The sequence below is a fragment of the Rhododendron vialii genome, chromosome 9a (assembly GCF_030253575.1).
Source record: "Rhododendron vialii isolate Sample 1 chromosome 9a, ASM3025357v1".
In the NCBI taxonomy this organism is placed as follows: Eukaryota; Viridiplantae; Streptophyta; class Magnoliopsida; order Ericales; family Ericaceae; genus Rhododendron; species Rhododendron vialii.
In genome coordinates this window covers 17,391,906-17,413,197 of record NC_080565.1, presented here as the reverse complement: position 1 = coordinate 17,413,197, position 21,292 = coordinate 17,391,906, and the positions used below count along the sequence as shown (strand labels likewise).

At 41.0% G+C, this 21,292-nt stretch overlaps 1 long non-coding RNA gene across 1 annotated transcript; it reads left to right on the top strand.

Moving 5' to 3' along the window:
* The first annotated feature begins 1,948 nt into the window (after positions 1 to 1,948).
* On the top strand, positions 1,949 to 3,649 carry LOC131300993 (uncharacterized). The gene is made up of 2 exons (XR_009191133.1): positions 1,949 to 2,214; positions 3,368 to 3,649. It is a non-coding gene; the product is annotated as an uncharacterized LOC131300993 (long non-coding RNA).
* The last annotated feature ends 17,643 nt before the right edge of the window (positions 3,650 to 21,292 follow it).

Sequence of the window (21,292 nt, the reverse complement as noted above, 5' to 3'; positions counted from 1 at the left end):
TACGGTACCATACCACACCAAGACTTTACAGTACCGTATGAGGATGACCATACGGAACCATACTACTTTAAAACGGTACAATTCGGTTCGAGAACCTCCATATAGTACCAAACCACTCCAAAATTGTACAATACTGTATGAATACATCCATACGGTACCAAACCACACCAAAACGGTACAATACCGTACGAGAACCTCCATAATGTATCAAACCACACCAAACGGTACAATATCGTACGAGTACCTCCGTGCGGTACCTTGCGACACAAAAATGGTACAAAACCGTACGAGTACATCCATACGGAACCAAACCACAAAAAAATTGTACAATACCTTACGACTACATCCATACGGTACCAAACCAAACCAAAATGGTACAATACCGTACGAGTACATCCATGCGGTATCTTATGACACCAAACCGGTACAATACCGTACGAGTATGACCATACGGAACCATACCACACCAAAACGTTACAATACGAGTACATCCATATGGTATCTTAGACATCAAAACGGTACTATACCGTACGAGTACATCCATACGGTACCATACCACCCCAAAATGGTGCAATACAGTACGAGTACATCCATATGGTGCCAAACTACTCAAAATGGTAAAATACCGTACGAGAACCTCCATACGGTACGAAACCACACCAAAATGGTACAATACCGTACGAGTACATCCTTATGGTACCAAACCACAAAAAAATGGTACAATACCCTACGACTACATCCCTACGGTACCAAACCAAACCAAAATGGTACAATACCGTACGAGTACATCTATGCGGTATCTTACGACACCAAACCGGTACAATACCGTATGAGTATGACCATACGGAACCATAACATACCAAAACGTTACAATACCGTACGAGTACAACCATACGGAACAGTACCACACCAAAATGGTACAATACCGTACGAGAACGTTCATACGGAACCAAATCACACCAAAATGGTACAATACCGTACGAGTACATCCATACGGTGTCAAACCACACCAAAACGGTACAATACCGTACGAGTACATCCATACTGATGAGCGTAAAATATTGACATATTGAAGCCTCGATATCATATATTTTCTAGTTCTTTACTGTGCCTAATTAAATATAGTTATCATCTTTTTGATCATTTATGCTAAATTACTTACGTATGCAGGAAAGATGATAATTGCATTCAAAGCAAATGGGAGTCCAATTAAGTGGTGATTTGGAATCAAGAATAGGCCGCAACGGATTTGGTTCTAATACAAGAAAAGATTTGCAACACGTCATTTTGTTCTGCACGTGATTAGGACTCGGTTAAGGCAAGTCATTGATTCATGATTTAGGAGCATGTACTGGTAATTGGAAATCTACACGCAGCTAAGAGTTTATTCTTAGAAATCCAAGGCTATCATAAAAGGCAGAATTGGGTTTGAGAATCAAGGGAAAAAGGAAAGACAATTTCTAAGAGAAATCTTTGAGTGGACCAAGTAAAAAGGATTCTCCTTGTTAAGGAAATAAATCTCGGCAGTGTGTATAAAAAAAGGGCATTAGGCTTTGCATGAAAAATATATAAAATTGGAGTTGACGATCACGACGGCAATTCGAAGAACAGAAGCATTACCTCGGCTGGAGCAAGGAGGAATAAGTGTTGAACATCTTTTCATATTTTGTGAGACCTTATTTTCTTCAATGGAGTTCTTTTATTATTTGAGTATGTGTTTTGACTTCATGAGCGGCTAAACTCTTCAACTAGGGTTGATGTAGAGACCCGTATTTTTTTTTTTATTTCAACAATTTTAATATTCTAATAAAAGTTAGAATTATGGGATAATATGAAATGTTATGTGAATATGTGATATGGGTTGAATGTGATAGAACTTGAAAGTTAGGGGTGTTAGTGTAATGCAAAAGTACATGAGTATATATATATGGGTGTGTGAGAGCCACACAATCATTTTCCTCACCCTCTCTTCTCACACACGACAGATCTCTCTCTCTCTCTCTCTCCGTCCGACGCACCCTCTCCCTCTCTCTCTCTCTTGGGTCTTGCATCCATAGCTCAAACCCATGGAAACCCAACCTCTCTATGCCGTGTTCTAACTTCCCCGACGTGTGAGTTGCGTTGATTAAGCTTGGAAGGGGTGTATCTCGGTGGATTTCGAATTTGAAGCCCTAGAGTTCGATTGAGCTTGAGCTTGTGCTTTCGATCTTTGAGGTAGGGAAATCTAACTACTTTTATGTGTTTTTGAGTTAGTGTGATGTGTGGATATTGTGATTGATTTTACTTTTGTTGATTGTTTGGGATTTGGCCTTGAAAATCCCTTATTTTCGTCACTTTTCTGCTCCTGGCCGGACTGGTTCAAGTTTTTTTTGCAGATCTTGCAGAAATTCCCTAGGACTCTACAAAGCTCCATTTTGGTTGATTCTTGCGCCAAAAGTTCCGTGTTTGAGTCTACTATCTAGGAAAAATATGAACAGAAATTCATACTCATAAATTATACCCAGAAACGTCCATTCTCCAATCTGTATTCCAGATCTGGATGTGTTGTTTTTGTTCCCTGACAGCAGTTCGTATTTTGGGCATAACTCTTTCATGCGACGTCGGTTAGATTCGATTCAAATTGCGTTGGACAGCTGATTCGATCCTCTACAACTTTGTTTGAATACTTGCTTTCGGATTCTGAGGTTTGGTGGACCAAAATGGGCTTGCAATCAGAGTTGAGAAACTCGAAACACTTGGTTTTTGTACAATCTGTTAAATTAATAGCGTTAGCGGACTTGTATTGGTTATTATGTGAAATAGTTTATAAATGATGAGTGGTTAATAGTGATAATTACGAATGAGATGGGTGCCGACTTGGGATAGTTAGTCCTTCAGGTTTCATTTATTGAATTTTTGTTACATGTTTGGTACTTGTTGGTATAAGCCGATGGTGTGAGGTCTATAGGCCTGAACATGAGATTGCGTAAGATGAAGTGGGAATAGTGCGAGGTCCCAAATGCTCAGTAGGGGATAGTGCGAGGTCCCGAATGCTCAGATTAAAATCGTATGGCAAGGATACGGAAATGAGATGTATGATACATTTAAAATGCCTGATGTAGTGGTACTTCGATAGAAATAGAAATAGACGAGTAGCGATTCCACGTGTTGGGTTGTTTCGTTAAGTTCGTAAAGTCATAGGTAAAAGATGGAACGTGGGTAGAAATGGTATTGATTGGGCATTAAACTCCTTATTCGGTTTAAACTTTCTTGTTGGCGACTCAGTGAATTGTGTCCTCATTCATTCATTACACTTTACTCAATTCATATAAACGTAGCGCCGATTTCTCTACTGGGCTAGTGTAGCTCAACCTATCATCATTTTCAGGTACACCTCAAGGGCATTGATTTTGGAGTGCATGAAGTGCATCTTTTACATCGTATCTTTTGAAAGCCGACAATCAGGAGTTGTTCTAGCATCTTTGTATACTCCCTTTTGAAAGATGCAATTGTAACTTCATTTGAACGCTTTTGACTTTGGGAATCATGTAATCGCTAAACTTATCCTCTTTTGACTAATTCTGGAAATTGGGCCAAGGTGTCAATATTGTAACTCTATTCAAACTTGATTTTATTCTCTCGCATGAATTATGAAAAATATTTTGGGGTATTATGATGTATTATAACGTTGGACTTTTGTTGGAAATGCTATTATTATTATGTTGAAAATCCAGGGCGTGACAGTTGAGGATGAAGCCCCATTAACGATTATTATTTATATATTTATGAGATTTGATTTTACCCAAATATGCGGTTTCAATTATGATTAAATTGTTCTTACTCCAAATCAATTGTTAGGGATAAAATTTTGAATATGAGTTCAACCATGTTTTTCTCATGATTTGGAATTGTCTTTATCATTGAACGCTGATTTTTCATCATTAACTATAAAACTGGATATTTATTGTGATTTGTTAAAAGCGGATACAATTAATGATTTGGTTTTATACTTGCGAGCGGAGAGGAACAAACATTAAACTTTTTGATGAACTTTCACGATGATATTTTCCGTGGTAACAGAATTAGCTTTCAGATTATCATGAAGGAATTTTGGGTAAAGTCAATGATCATGAATATCTAATGATACTAGTTAATGTGTGTGGATTCCGAAACCTTAGTATTTTCTCCTTTGGTTAAAAAGAAGCTTTAATTTTCTTGTCTTTGATAGTTTAGTCTATTATTTTTACTGTTCACTTTTAGTTAAAAAAATCAATCACAACTTTTTGTCAACTAGGTTAGGGTTTAATCACTTTAAAATTATTTAGTTTTCCTATAAAAAATCACAAGTTCCTGTGGGTTCGACCTCGCTCTTGCATTACTATACTTCGGTACGATTCGTGCGCTTGCGAGTACATTAAAATTTCACATCACATACCGTACCAAACCACACCACACCAAAACGGTACAAATACTGAACGACTACATCCATACGGTACCATACGACATCAAAATGATACAATACCGTACGAGTATACCGTACCAAATTACACAAAAATGGTACAATACCGTACAAGTACATCCATACGGTACCATACCACACCAAAACGGTACAATACCGTACGAGTACGACCACACAGAACCATACCACATTAAAATGGTACAAAACCGTACGAGAACGTTCATATGGTACCAAATCACACTAAAACGGTACAATACCGTACGAGTAAATCCATACAGTGCCAAACCACACCAAAACGGTATAATACCGTACGAGAACCTCCATACCGTACCAAATGACACAAAAGTGGTAAAATACCGTACGAGTACATCCATACGGTACCATACCATAGCAAAATGGTACAAAACCGTACGAGTACATCCATACGATACCAAACCACACCAAAACGATACATTACTGCACGAGTACAAGCATACGGTACAAAACCACACCAAAATGGTACAATACCTTACGAGAACCTCCATACCGTATCAAATCACACAAAAATGGTACAATACCGTACGAGTACATCTATACGGTACCATACCACACCAAAACGGTACAATACCATAAAAGTACATGCAAACGGTACAAAACCACCCCAAAACGCTACAGTACCGTACGAGAACCTCCATACCGTACCAAATCACTAAAAAATGGTACAATACCGTACGAGTACATCCATACGGAACCATACTACACCAAAACGATACAATATCGTACGAGTACGTCTATACGGTACCAAACCACACCAAAAGGGTACAATACCGTACGACTACATCCATACGGTACGAAACCACTCCAAAATGGTACAATACCGTACGACTACAACCATGCGGTATATTACGACACCAAAACGGTACAATTCCATACCAGTACATCCATACGATACCATACCACACCAAAACGGTATAATACTGTACGAGTACATCCATTCGTTTCAATAGAACTGCAAAACTGTACAATACCAAACGAGTACATCCATACGGTACCAAACAACACAAAAACGGTACATTACCGTACGAGTACGACCATACATAACCATACCGCATTAAAATGATACAATACCGTAAGAGAACGTTCATAGGGTACCAAATCACACCAGAACGGTACAAGACCGTACGAGTACATCCATACGGTACCAAACCACACAAAAACGGTACAATACCGTACAAGTACATCCATACGGTACCATACCACACCGAAATGGCATAATACAGTACGAGTACACCGTACCAAATTACACAAAAATGGTACAATACCACACGAGTACATCCATACGGTACCATACCACACCGAAACGATACATTACCGTACGAGTACATCCATACCATACCAAACCACACCAAAATGGTACAATACCTTACGAGAACCTCCATACCATATCAAATCACACAAAAATGGTACAATACCGTACGAGTACATCCATACGGTACCAAATCACACCAAAACAGTACAATACCGTACAAGAACCTCCATACCATACAAAATGACACAAAAGTGGTACAATACCGTAGGAGTACATCCATACGGTACCATACCATACCAAAACGGTACAATACCGTACGAGTACATCCATACGGTACCAAACCACACCGAAACGATACATTACCGTATGAGTACATCCATACCGTACCAAACCACACCAAAATGGTACAATACCTTACGAGAACCTCCATACCATACCAAATCACACAAAAATGGTACAATACCGTACGAGTACATCTATACAGTACCATACCACACCAAAATGGTACAATATCGTAAAAGTACATACAAACGGTACAATACCACCCCAAAATGCTACAGTACCGTATGAGAACCTCCATACCGTACCAAATAACTAAAAAATGGTACAATACCATACGAGTACATCCAGACGGTACCATACTACACCAAAACGGTACAATACCATACGAGTACGTCCATACGGTACCAAACCACACCAAAACGGTACAATACCGTACGACAACATCCATACGGTACGAAACCACTCCAAAATGGTACAATACCGTACGACTACAACCATGCGGTATCTTACGACCCCAAAATAGTACAATTCCGTACGAGTACATCCATGCGGTACCATACCACACTAAAACGGTACAATAGCATACGAGTATACCATACCAAATCACACTAAAATGGAACAATACTGTACGAGAACATCTATACGATACCATACCACACCAAAATGGTATAATACTGTACGAGTATATCCATTCGTTTCCATAGAACAGCAAAACTATACAATACCAAATGAGTACATCCATACGGTACCAAACCACACAAAAACGGTACAATACCGTACGAGTACGACCATACATAACCATACCGCATTAAAATGGTATAATACCATCAGAGAACGTTCATATGGTACCAAATCACACCAAAACGGTACAATACCGTACGACTACATCCATACGGTACCAAACCACACCAAAATGGTATAATACCATACGAGTACAACCATGCAGTTTCTTACGACACCAAAACGGTAAGATACATTACGTGTACATCCATCCGCTACCAAACCAGAGTGAAACGGTACAATAGCGTACGAGTATACCGTACCAAATCACATAAAAACAATACAATACCGTACGAGTATATCCATTCGGTTCCATACAACACCAAAATGGTACAATACAATACGAGTACATCCATACGGTACAAAACCACACCAAAACGGAACAATACGGTACGACTTCATCCATACGGTACAAAACCACACCAAAACGGTACAATACCGTACGAGTACATCGACGCGGTATCTTACGACACCAAAATGGTACAATACCGTACGAATACATCCATACGGAATCATACCACACAAAAATGGTACAATACCGTACGAGTACGACCATACAGAACCATACCAAATTAAAATGGTACAATACCGTACGAGAACGTACATACGGTACCAAATCACAACAAAACGGTACAATACCATACTAGTATATCCATACGGTGCCAAACCACACCAAAATCGCACAAATACCGTACTAGAACCTCCATACCGTACCAACCGACACAAAAGTGGTACAATACCGTACGAGTACATCCATACGGTACCATACCACACCAAAACGGTACAACACCGTACGAGAACTTTCATACCATACTAAACGACACAAAAATGGTACAATATCGTGCGAATACATCCATACGGTACCAAACCCCAAAAAAATGGTACAATACCGTACGAGTACAGCCATACGGAACCAAACCACACAAAAACGGTACAATACCATACGAGTACATCCAAACGGTACCAAACCACACCAAAATAGTACATTACCGTACGACTACATCCACACGGTATCAAACCCAACCAAAACGATACAGTATCGTACGAGAACCTCCATACCGTACCATATCACTTAAAAATGGTACAATACCGTAGGAGTACATCCATACGGTACCATATCACACTAAAACGGTACAATACCGTACGAGTACATCCATTCGGTTCCATACAACATCCATACGGTACCAAAGCACACAAAAATGGTACAATACCGTACAACTACATCCATACGGTACGAAACCATACCAAAATGGTATAATACCGTTCGAGTACATCCATGCGGTATCTTATGACACAAAAAAGGTACTATACCATACGAGTACATCCATACCACCCCAAAATGGTACAATACCGTACGAGTACATCCATATGGTACCAAACTACACAAAATGGTAAAATACTGTACGAGAACCTCCATACGGTACAAAACCACACCAAAATGGCACAATAACATCAGAGCACATCCATACGGTACCAAACCATAAAAAAATGGTACAATACCGTATGACTACATCCATACGGTACCAAACCAAACCAAAATGGTACAATACCGTACGAGTACATCCATGCGGTATCTTACGACACAAACCCGGTACAATACTGTACGAGTATGACCATACGGAACCATACCATACCAAAACGTTACAATACCGTACGAGTACAACCATACGGAACCGTACCACACTAAAATGGTACAATATCGTACGAGAACGTTCATACGGTACCAAATCGCACCAAAACGGTACAATATAGTACAAGTACATCCATACGGTGTCAAACCACACCAAAACGGTATAATACCGTACGAGTACATCCATACCGTACCAAACCACACCAAAACGGTACAGTACTGAACGACTAAATCCATACGGTACCATACCACACCAAAACAATACAATACTGTACGAGTATACCGTACCAAATCACACAAAAATGGTTCAATACCGTACGAGTACATCCATACGGTACCATACCACACCAAAACGGTATAATACAGTACGAGTATACCCTACCAAATTACACAAAAATGGTATGATACCGTACGAGTACATCCATACGGTACCATACCACACCAAAACGGTACAATACCGAACGAGTATACCGTACCAAATCACACAAAAATGATACAATACCGTACGAGTACATCCATAAGGTACAAAACCACACCAAAATGGTACAATACCGTACGAGTACGACAATACAAAACCATACCACATTAAAATGGTAGAATATCGTACGAGAACGTTCATACGGTACCAAATCACACTAAAACGGTACAATACCGTACGAGTACATCCATACGGTGCCAAACCACACCAAAATCGTACGAGATCCTCCATACCATACCAAATGACACAAAAGTGGTACAATACCGTACGAGTACATCCATACGGTACCATACCACACCAAAATGGTACAATACCGTACGAGTACATCCATACGGTACCAAACCACACCAAAACGATATATTACCGTACGAGTATAACCATACGGTACCAAACCACACAAAAATGGTACAATACCTTACGAGAACCTCCATACCGTACCAAATCACACAAAAACGATACAATACCGTAAGAGTGCATCAATACGGTACCATATCACACCAAAATGGTACAATACCGTAAAAGTACATCCAAACGGTACCAAACCGCCCCAAAACGGTACAGTACCGTACGAGAACCTCCATACCGTACCAAATCACTAAAAAATGGTACAATACCGTACGAGTACATCCATATGGTACCATACTACACCAAAACGATACAATACCGTACCAGTACGTCCATACGGTACCAAACCACACAAAAATGGTACAATACCGTACGACTATATCCATACGGTACGAAAGCATGCCAAAATGGTACAATACCGTACGACTACATGCATGCGGTGTCTTACGACACCAAAACGGTACAATTCCGTATGAGTACATCCATACGGTACCATAGCACACTAAAACGGTACAATAGCATACGAGTATATCATACCAAATCACACAAAAATGGTACAATACCGTACGAGTACATCCATATGATACCATACCATACCAAAACGGTATAATACCGTACGAGTACATCCATTCGGTTCCATACAACACCAAAATGCTACAATACCGTTCGAGTACGTCCATACGGTACCAAACCACACAGAAACGGTACAATACCATACGACTACATCCATACGGTATCAAACCACACCAAAACGGTATAATACCATATGAGTACATCCATGCGGTATCTTACGACACCAAAACGGTACAATACCGTATGAGTACATCCATATGGTACCATACCACACTAAAACGGTACAATAGCGTACGAGTATACCGTACCAAATCACAGAAAAATGATACAATACCGTACGAGTACATCCATTTAGTTCCATACAACACCAAAATGGTACAATACAGTACGAGTACATCCATACGGTATAAAACCGCACCAAAATGGTACAATACGGTACGACTACATCCGTACGGTACCAAACCACACCAAAACAGTACAATACCGTACGAGTACATCCAGGCGGTATCTTACGACACCAAAATGGTACAATACCGTATGAGTACATTCATACGGAATCATACCACACAAAAATGGTACAATACCGTACAAGAACGACCATACAGAACCATACCAAATTAAAACGGTACAATACCGTACGAATACATCCATACGGTACCAAACCACACCAAAACAGTGTTTGCCATAGGTTTCCCAACTCGTATAGGAAACCTAGGATATCAAGGATTCTCGTTTCCCTTATCAATTTATTAGAAAAGAGTCCTTTTAGGATTCTTTTTCATTACTGGCCGAACATCCTATTCTCATTGGGTATATTTCCCAGATCCCATATTCTCGGGATCTTATTCCCTTACGGGACATGACTATTCTGGAACCTTCCAAAGTATTCCCTCTGCTCCTACTCTTGATTGGAGCTCTTTCTTTGTTCGGCCATCTCAAGGCCGAACAGACGGCTTGGACCAGTCACTTGACATGTAACTGGTCCTTTATCAATTATTTGGACTAACGACCTCACATGCCTTTTGTCTTTATTAGCCGATCAGACTGCATGGATCAATGACTTCCCATATCATTGGTCCATATCGCCGTTCACCATACTGCCCGGCGATAAGTCCTATCATACTTACCACGTGCTCCCAAATATCACGTGTTTGGCAACTAAAAGTATCTGTTCGGGAATACCTCCCTACACACGCGCGCGCACAAACATGGAAGCTAGTAGCAGCAATAGCACCACCACCGGCGACAGGGGCGAGTTTAGAGCAGAAGAGGCCGTTGGCGGCAACGCCGAAGCGCTTCAAGCCCTTAGGGAACTCATCACCTTCCCTCTCCTCTACTCCCGTCAATCCCGAAAGCTCAGCCTAAGAGTACATCTCTCTCTCTCTCTCTTCGAGATTATCAATTGATGATAGTATAACTTCTAAATTGACGTACTTTCTTCAGTGGCCTCGAGGTTTGCTGCTCTACGGCCCCCTGGCACCGGATAGGTACCATCTTTGTATTCAATTTTTATCTCTATCTCGTGCTAACTGGTGAAAATATCAGCTTAATGATTGGTTTAGAATCTCTCTGTTGTCGATTTTTAAAAAAAAATTCTTTTTTTTTTTTTGGGGCCTCCCCTGTTCTTTTGAATTGTCTCAGACGAGCTTGGTTCGAGCGGTGGTTCGCGAATGCGGTGCACATTTAATTGTTATAAGGCACTGGATTCTTCGTGTTTGCACATTTTGTTTCCTTTGACTTTCACACAACAATAACTCAGAGATGCTCTGGTAATTATAGAATGGTTTGTTCAGTTGCTATTGCTTCATTCCTTTCACATTGTTCGACATCTTGCGTGATTGTAGGGGGATGAAAACAATTGATGCTTCTGATCACCTTGGATTGCAACGGCTTATTCGTGCCCTTTCACCGGAACCCTAATTTGTTGTTCGTGCCTTAATCTGCAAAACCGACAAGGGGTGAGTGCACCTTTGCCTCTCGTGGCAAAGGCCCTCCGATGCCAAAGTTAGTCTCTCATACTAGCAGTCAAAACCCTAATTATCAGTAGGAAAGTAATAAGAATGCAATGTATTGCGTACCTTTTTCCTTTAGGTTTACCTCATATTTATAGATTTTCGTATGCTTGTTTGCCCAAGCATTCCTGTTGCCCTAAGATTCCCAACTCGTATAGGAAACTCAGGATATCAAGGATTCTCTTTTCCTTTATCAGTTTATTAGAAAAGAGTCCTTTTAGGATTCTTTTCCATTACTGGCCGAACATCCCATTCTCATTGGGTATCTTTACCAGATCCTATATTCTTGGGATCTTGTTCCTTTATGGGACATGACTATTCTGGGATCTTCCAGAGTATTCCCTCTGCTCCTATTCTTGTTTGGAGCTCTTTCTTTGTTTGGCCATCTCATGGCCGAACAGACGGCTTGGACCAGTCACTTCACATGTAACTGGTCCTTTTATTTGTACCAACGACCTCACATGCCTTTTGTCTCGATTAGCCGAACAGACTGCATGGATCAATGACTTCCCATATCATTGGTCCATATCGCCATTCACCGTACTGTTCGGCGATAAGTCCTATCTTATTTACCACGTGCTTCCAAATATCACGTGTTCGGCAACTAAAAGTATCTGTTCGGGAATACCTCCCTACAGTGACCATGAAGGTTTGGTCATCTGATGGTGTTGTGTATCAAATCTTCCATAGCCTTAGATCATTTTGAATATGGACATTAAGTTTATGTTTGACAGAACGACGTAATGTAATAATTATACCCAAATATAGTAGAAACTAGGAGACAAACAACCGAAAAGGCCGTGCCAAAAAGTCACAAAAAAGCTAGGCCAGGCAGAGCATTCCTTCAAAATAGGAGAATGGGAAAGTATAAAAATATAGTCCAAAGTTTATAAAAATTCACTAAAGATAACCAAAAAGACACTAAAAGACTTTCTTTTTGATTCCCTTCGTCGAGCCGAATGATGTGACATAAAATTATACCCAAATTTAGTACAACTAAAGAGAACACAACAAAAAAGACCATGCCAAAAAGTCACAAAAAAGTTCTTAAAGTGAGCCCTAATTAAGTAATTATACTGGACTACTGGTGAGCGGATTAGAAAAAGGTATTGTATTCCATGTTTTGTGGATTGGTTATGTAAGGAAGGTCGGATCGAATGGTCGGGGCCGTCTGGACGCTCAGTCGTTGTACGCTTCCTGGGAACAAGTTTGTCCAATCGTTCATATTCCTTTCTATTTGGGGCGGCGCTAACCGATTTCCTGGGAAAGCGCTCTTGGCGGTGATGGTGGTAGCTGTCCTGAGCGGAAGGCTCGAGGCGCTCGGTGATCGGGCTCCTGCTATGTGCGCCGCCGGGGTGCTTGACGATGGAGCTTCTGGCTCCGGGACCCTTTAGGCACTCGCGGTATCCCCTGGTCTGGATCTCCATAAGGCCGTCATCTCCCCTGGCTGCCCTTGTGAGGCTAGGGGTAGATTCCCGGCCTGTCCTGCCCACTTGGACCGAGTGAGTGGAGGAGGCAGAGACGCTCCCAGCACCGAGCCTCTCGAAGGTCGATGGTCTCCTTCGAAGTTGCACGGGGGAGCCGGAACGGTCCCTGTGCGACATGTCTTTTGGGGCTCGAGCGTCCGCCGCTCTTGGTGACTCGAAACGATCCTTGACTGAGGGGCGGGGTCTATGCTCTAGCAGGTGACCGACTTCGTGACTGTGAGGGGGGGGGGGGGGGGGGGGGGGTGGCACGGTCTTTCCTTCCGCCGCGACTCCCAGAGGAATGAGACGGGGAGATTTGGAGGAAGTGTTTGATCTCTGCCAACTCATCTCGGACGTGTCTGTCGCGCTCCATCACCGTCGTGAGATCGTCGATTTTTCGCTCAAGATGGCGGATGTAGGAGTGGAGCTCGGAAGATGGGCCTGCGTCTGGAACTGACGCTCCGGCGCCAATTCCGACGGATACATGGGTCTTTCCTAGGGCGGCCGGAAGCCAGGCTATGATCCATGAGGGAACCAAGCCCGTGGGCGGTGCCACCGTGATGCGCGTCGTCGACCTCAACCATGTTTGATTCAGGAACGCTGAATGGAGCAGAAAAAGGGGAAGAGGTGAAAGGTGAAAGGGTGGCTAGGTCCCCAGCAGAGTCGCCAATTGTGGGGGTTCGATTTGGAGGGACCTTGACCTGAGTAAAGATTCCTCTCCCGTTGCTCTGCTCCCCTTCCTCCGGACCTGCAACAAGTCACTAGGGCTGGAATAGCCCAGTGACCCTCCGATGATCAAGTTAGATCTCAAGGAAGGATATAGATCTAGGGTTAGGGAAAGATAGCATACCTCCCAGAGATGAGTATCCCTTGGTATTTATAGACCTAAGTTTACTTGGCCTCCAGGCTAGCGCGTGGAGGTCACGCTCAGGTAACCGCCTCGGGTGACATCATAGATGACGCACGGATAAGGCAGTTACGAAGCACATGGCCAGGTCTGATTCTCATGATTCCATCTGCCCTGTGATCTCTATGAACCCTCCTTAGCGTAGCTTTTCTAGGGATGCTAAGGGAGCACCGAAGCGAGAGCATACCGCGTCATCATCAACCGAGCCTCAAACCGAACCTTATGACAAGACTTCTAGCCGCCACTGTCTGACGACCGCGCCTCCAAGGGGGGCATTGGTTCAGAACACATGGCCCGGTTACCGTCTCGGTAACCGAGGCCTCTACGACATGATATGCTGGCCATTTTTGGTTGAACAAAATCAAAGACATCCTGTGAGAAGGATCTCATTTCCTGTAACATTTATTCAAGATTCTATCTTATGGTATTTTAATGTAATTCAAGTTCCTGGAATTTATATTTTAGAAACCTTCATGTAATCTATTATTCATACTTTTGCTTACATTGGCAATGGAATACAAAAGGAATAATGGAGGTAAAATTGTACGTGTTGCATGCTTGGAGGGAAGCATTAGAGTCAAAAGGGTTTTCGGATAAGTAGGAGTAAAACTGAGTATATGGTGTGCAAGTTTAATGGTAGCAGTAATGCGCATGAATAAAGAATGATGATCCAAGACCAGGAGATATCAAAGAGTGATCATTTTAGGTATTTAGGCTCAATTGTTAGTAGAGATGGAGAGATTGCTGATGATGTGACCCATAGGATCCAAATGGGGTGACTCAAGTGGAGAAGCGCTACTGGTGTACTATGTGACAAGAGGTACCCGCAAAATTGAAGGGAAAATTCTATGGAACTGCCATAAGACCAGCGATGCTTCATGGGGCAGAATGTTGGCCTATTAAGAAACAACATGTGAGCAAGATGAGTGTAGCGGAAATGAGAATGTTGAGGTGGATGTGTGGTAAGATTAGACGAGACAAGATTAGAAATGAAACAGTTCGTGAGATGGTAGGTGTAGCACCTATAGAGAAGAAATTGAGGGAAAATAGGCTAAAGTGGTTTGGGCATATCTACCGTAGACCAAAAGATGCAGTAGTTAAGAGAGCGGATAGGATAGCTCTCGGTAACAATGTTACAGAGAGGGGTAGACCTAAATTGACATTAGATGCTGTAGTGTGCAAAGATATGAGTATAATGGGTTTGTGTGAACATGTAGCCTTTGACAGAGCTCAATGGAGGAAACAGATTTTGTAACGCCCCGAATTTTGGGTACGTTAAAAAGACAATTTCATTAAAAACCTCAAAATAGAGTCACAATTTATTGATAACCTCAAAATAGAGTCTGGCTCTTCTTACAACAAATACTCTCACAAGAGTTCAATATTTACACAAATGAAGGGGGTTCTAAGGTTCCTAACTACAGCTCCTCCTTCTTCTCCATCCTAGCCAGCCCCTCAGCTCCAAAAGTCTCAACGGTGATCTGCTTACCCTGATCATCTACGAAATCTGACACATTATACCGGCGTCGCCACCCATATAATATGTCAGGGTCACCAAAAAGGCAACACCGTGAGCTACAAAGCTCAGCAGAGTAATCCCATACCCGTTAACCCATACTTATAAACAAAGGAATAACACATCGATTTCCACATGATACATATATACGCAGTTAACAATGACACATCCACATTCGTTAATCAACTATCGTTGGTGTCCAAGAGTTTCGTGTTTCTCCTACGCGACTCATCGTAGACCGTGTCAACATTTTCATTTACAAAACAATCTTTCAAAAACCATTTGTTTAACACACACAATTTACAAAATCATTTGCATTGGCTCCGTACCGCGGATAACCAAGCTACACACCCAACCTTGTTTCCGCCGTTCCGAACTCCCGAGTATCCTCACAATGGTTCCGCCGTCCCGGGTTCCCATTGGCACACAAAAATATTTGCATTGGCTCCGTAACGAGGATAACCAAGCTACACACCCAACCTCGATTCCGCCGTTATGGACTCCCGAGTATCCTCACAATGGTTCCGCCGTCCCGGGTTCCCATTGGCACACAAAAAAAATATTTGCATTGGCTCCGTAACGCGGATAACCAAGCTACACACCCAACCTCGGTTCCGCCGTTCCGGACTCCCGAGTATCCTCACAATGGTTCCGCCGTCCCGGGTTCCCATTGGCACACAAAAATATTTGCATTGGCTCCGTAACGCGGATAACCAAGCTACACACCCAACCTCGGTTCCGCCGTTCCGGACTCCCGAGTATCCTCACAATGGTTCCGCCGTCCCGGGTTCCCATTGGCACACAAAAATATTTGCATTGGCTCCGTACCGCGGATAACCAAGCTACACACCCAACCTCGGTTCCGCCGTTCCGGACTCCCGAGTATCCTCACAATGGTTCTGCCGTCCCGGGTTCCCATTGGCACACAAAAAAAAATATTTGCATTGGCTCCGTACCGCGGATAACCAAGCTATACCTCACCATGGTTCCGCCGCTCCAGGTTCCCATGGGAACGCACACATTTCAAAACCCTCGGTTCCGCCGCTCCGGGTTCCCGAGTATCCGCAATGATTCCGCCGCTCCGGGTTCTCATTGGGTTTTTCAACACACACCACACAATGGGCTACCACGTCCGGCCACATTGCGGTTTTCGAAAATTCAAAACCTTTTCAAAACACGTCTTTTACACACGTACACACACAACTCACATAATGCCACTAGAAATCGGTCATTATGTTGTTTCAAAATATTTCCTTCCTCGAAAAACATTTCCTTTCATTACTCACACCCTAGGTGTCATATTTCTACTTTCTCGATTCTCGTGTCTCGTTACATGCAAAGACAACGCGGTAGGACAACAATAAGCAAGAATCATCTTAACAAGATCATCCAATTCTATATTACTCATCACGCTCAATTACCACTTATAGCATAACGCCACATGTACGGACGCCTTTGGAGTGTATCACTTATGCTTTATTCAAAGCACAACGCCACATGTACGGACGTCTTTGGAGTGAAATCACTTATGCTTTATCACATACCACAAGTAATACAAGCAACTCATATACGCATACTCATAACTATCTTAAAGATCAAAATGTGAATACTTCTAATCAAACGATAAGTACGTAAGTAAAGATAACCTACTTTATAATTGAGTAAGTAAATAGGAAGTAAGTAAGGATTTCCTTACAGTTCTTCTAGGCGGTAGTCGGCTACGGAAGGTTAGTCGGCTACAGAAAGTACGTCGGTGGTCGGGCGGAGTAACTTCCTACGGTGGTCTCCGGTAGCTTCGAAAGAGAAAGGTTTCTCTCGAAACTTCTACTTGACTATTACTACTACTACTTTATATATCGAAGGGTGGTCGAGTGGCGGTTTAGTGGCGGCTTAGGTTGAGTTTCTTGAAGAACTCAAGAACAACTCAAGAACAAGAAGAACAAAAGCAAGAACAAAGAAAGAACACTAATTTTCTAGAGAGAGAAGTTGCTAGGTGAAGGTGTGAGTTGAATGAGAAGCATGGGGTGCTATTTATAGCCAAAACTTTGGCTCCCTCTCCCTCTCTAATGGCCGGCCCTCTCTCTCTCTAAATCTCCCATGGATTTGCTCCATAACTCAATCTTTCACTTGTCAAACTTTGATTGAAAGCTTGATGGGCTAGGGTATTAGGCTTGCATGGCTAGGATTTGTACCAAGGATGGGATTAAGGAAGATTTGTTTGGAAAGGAGGAGACAAGGGTACAAGATTTTGTGCTAAACAAATATAGAAGTACAATGGAAGTTAATGGAGGGCTAGTTTCTTAGCTAGGAAGGAAGATTCACCAAGGATTTGAAAAGATGAGAAAGATCAAGGAAAGATCAAGCATGGTACAACCAACCTTCCTCTCTCCTTCCTCCTCTCTCTCTCTCTCTCTCTCTCTCTCTCTCTCTCTCTCTCGGCATTCTCTCTCTCCCTCTCTCTCTCTCTCTCCCTAGTACACACACACACATACACACATATATATATAAATGAAAGAAGGAAATAGAAAGGTACAAAGTACAAGATTTACAAAATCAAGTAAGAATCTTAATTAAACACATGTTTCCAATAAATAAATAAACTAGTGTACTTTGTAATCTAGGTAGATCACACCTCCCATAAAACAAATCCAATTGGGTACAAAACCCCAATTCAAAATAATAAAAAGATACTTAGGAGAATATTTAGGCTTTAAAGGCTACATAAAATATGGGTACTTCATCACATGGGGTTTTAAGAAAAAAGACTAATTTAATAAACCCATGTACTTGGTGAAAGAATAACTCTGTTACCCAATGGATAATAAATACCCGAACGGTTATCGTCCAATGGATAATAAGGTACGAGTACTTTAAATCATAATTTAAGTCTTTTAAAAGACTACATGTCCTTTTTGAAATTTACCCATGTGTTTATATATATGTACTTAGCCAAATATAATAAAGGAAAAGCTTTTGTCCAATGGGTAAAGATTACCCTAACAATCATTGTCCAATGGACAATAGTTACTAGGGTACTTTTTATAGTAAAATATTCAAAAAGTACTTTTAAAGTAATTATAAAAGTCTACTTCCAAAATATTATAGTACTTTGTTCAAATCTTTCAAAAATCCTTTTAATATAAAGAATTGGGTTTCTATTATCCAATGGATAATAGTTTCCCTAAAATTTATTAACCAAAGGATAAAGAATAAAACTAAAACAATAAAACAAAATTACCCTTGTGGTTATTATCCAATGGATAATGGAGGGGTGGGAGAATCCCCAATAAACAAAGAATAAATGTACTTTGCACATGTTTATAAACCCATTAAAATATTATATCCTTGTACTTATCAAAATATTTTAAAGGAAAGCCTATTGTCCAATGGATAAAAATTACCCTAACCATTATGGACCAATGGGTAAAGGCAAAAGGTTCAAAAGTTTCAAAAGGTCCAAAAGGTTCATCTAGTAACTAGGTGAGTTGGTTGCTTGGTTCCTCCAAGTAGTCGATTGGAAACTAACTAAATTGGTCACGTAAGTTTTTCTAGTCGAGAGTTTAACCAATGACCAAAAAATCTAACTACGACGGAAATTAATAAGCAATCATATAGTCACACAAGAGAAAAAATAAGTAATTCAAATAAAATTCAAATATTTAACGAAATTTTTATAGACCAAAATTCAGGGTCGTTACAGATTTATGTAGCCAACCTCAAATGATTGGGACGTAAGACTCGGTTTGGTTTGGTTTGAGAGAAAAAAAGAAGAGAATAGGACCAAACGGAGCATATTAAGGAATAGTAAAGCTTAATCTTTATTTTTCTCACATTTTCCTTCTTCATTGCTAGTGTTTTTCTTTTCCTTTTTCTCACTTTCTTTTATCTTTTCATTATTCTCTTTTAAGTTATGGTCACTGCACATTTTTTGGTCCATATTTTCTTGCATAAGGCCCACTGTCTAGCTCAGGGCGTAGCCCAATTTTCTCAAAAATTATTCAATGCCCTGCACCGAAATGGGTGTCCCAATCTCATCATTCACCACATATTTGTGAGACATTACAGAATATGTGGAACCCACAAAATGAATAGATTTTGGTCACTTGGCCTATTTTGGCCAAATAATCCAAATGATTTTTTTTTGTTTTTATTTAAAAAATATCGCATTTATTAGTTTTGCATCGATTTTTTTTAGATTATTGTTTCGTTATGACGAGGAATCTAAAAAGTAATATTTTCGTCTTTATTAAGCAAAATTAGATTTTGATGTTAATATTTTATTTTTTAGATTCCTCTCTCTATAACGAAGCAATTAATCTATGAAAAATTAATGCAAAACTAAAAAATGTAATTTTTTTAAATAAAAATAAAAAAAATTTATTTGAATTATTCGGCCAAAATATGCCGGCACTAGGGTTAATTACTCCCAATTTTCTCACACACACACACACAACAGCTGTAAGTCTCTCCCCTCTCTCTCTCTCTCTCCATATGTTTCAAAATCACACACATTCATACACGCGCGCGCACAAACATGGAAGCTAGTAGCAGCAACAGCACCACCACCGGCGACAGCGGCGAGTTTAGAGCAGAAGAGGCCGTTGGCGGCAACGCCGAAGCGCTTCAAGCCCTTAGGGAACTCATCACCTTCCCTCTCCTCTACTCCCGTTAGTCCCGAAAGCTCGGCCTAAGAGTACATCTCTCTCTCTCTCTCTCTCTCTCTCTCTCTCTCTCTTCGAGATTATCAATTGATGATAGTATAACTTCTAAATTGACGTACTTTCTTCAGTGGCCTCGAGGTTTGCTGCTCTACGGCCCCCCTGGCACCGGAAAGGTACCATCTTTGTATTCAATTTTTATCTCTATCTCGTGCTAACTGGTGAAAATATCAGCTTAATGATTGGTTTAGAATCTCTCTGTTGTCCATTTTTTAAAATTTTGTCTTTTTTTTTTTTGGGGCCTCCCCTGTTCTTTTGAATTGTCTCAGACGAGCTTGGTTCGAGCGGTGGTTCGCGAATGCGGTGCACATTTAATTGTTATAAGGTACTGGATTCTTCATGTTTGCACATTTTGTTTCCTTTGACTTTCACACAACAATAACTCAGAGATGCTCTGGTAATTATAGAATGGTTTGTGCAGTTGCTATTGCTTCATTCCTTTCACATTGTTCGACATCTTGGGTGACCATGAAGGTTTGGTCATCTGATGGTGTTGTGTATCAAATCTTCCATAGCCTTAGATCATTCTGAATATGGACATTAAGTTTATGTTTGACAGAACGACGTAATGTAATAATTATACCCAAATATAGTAGAAACTAGGAGACAAACAACCGAAAAGGCCGTGCCAAAAAGTCACAAAAAAGCTAGGCCAGGTAGAGCATTCCTTCAAAATAGGAGAATGGGAAAGTATAAAAATATAGTCCAACGTTTATAAAAATTCACTAAAGATAACCAAAAAGACACTAAAAGACTTTCTTTCTGATTCCCTTCGTCGAGCCGAATGATGTGACATAAAATTATACCTAAATTTAGTGTAGGGGGATGAAAACAATTGATGCTTCGGATCACCTTGGAT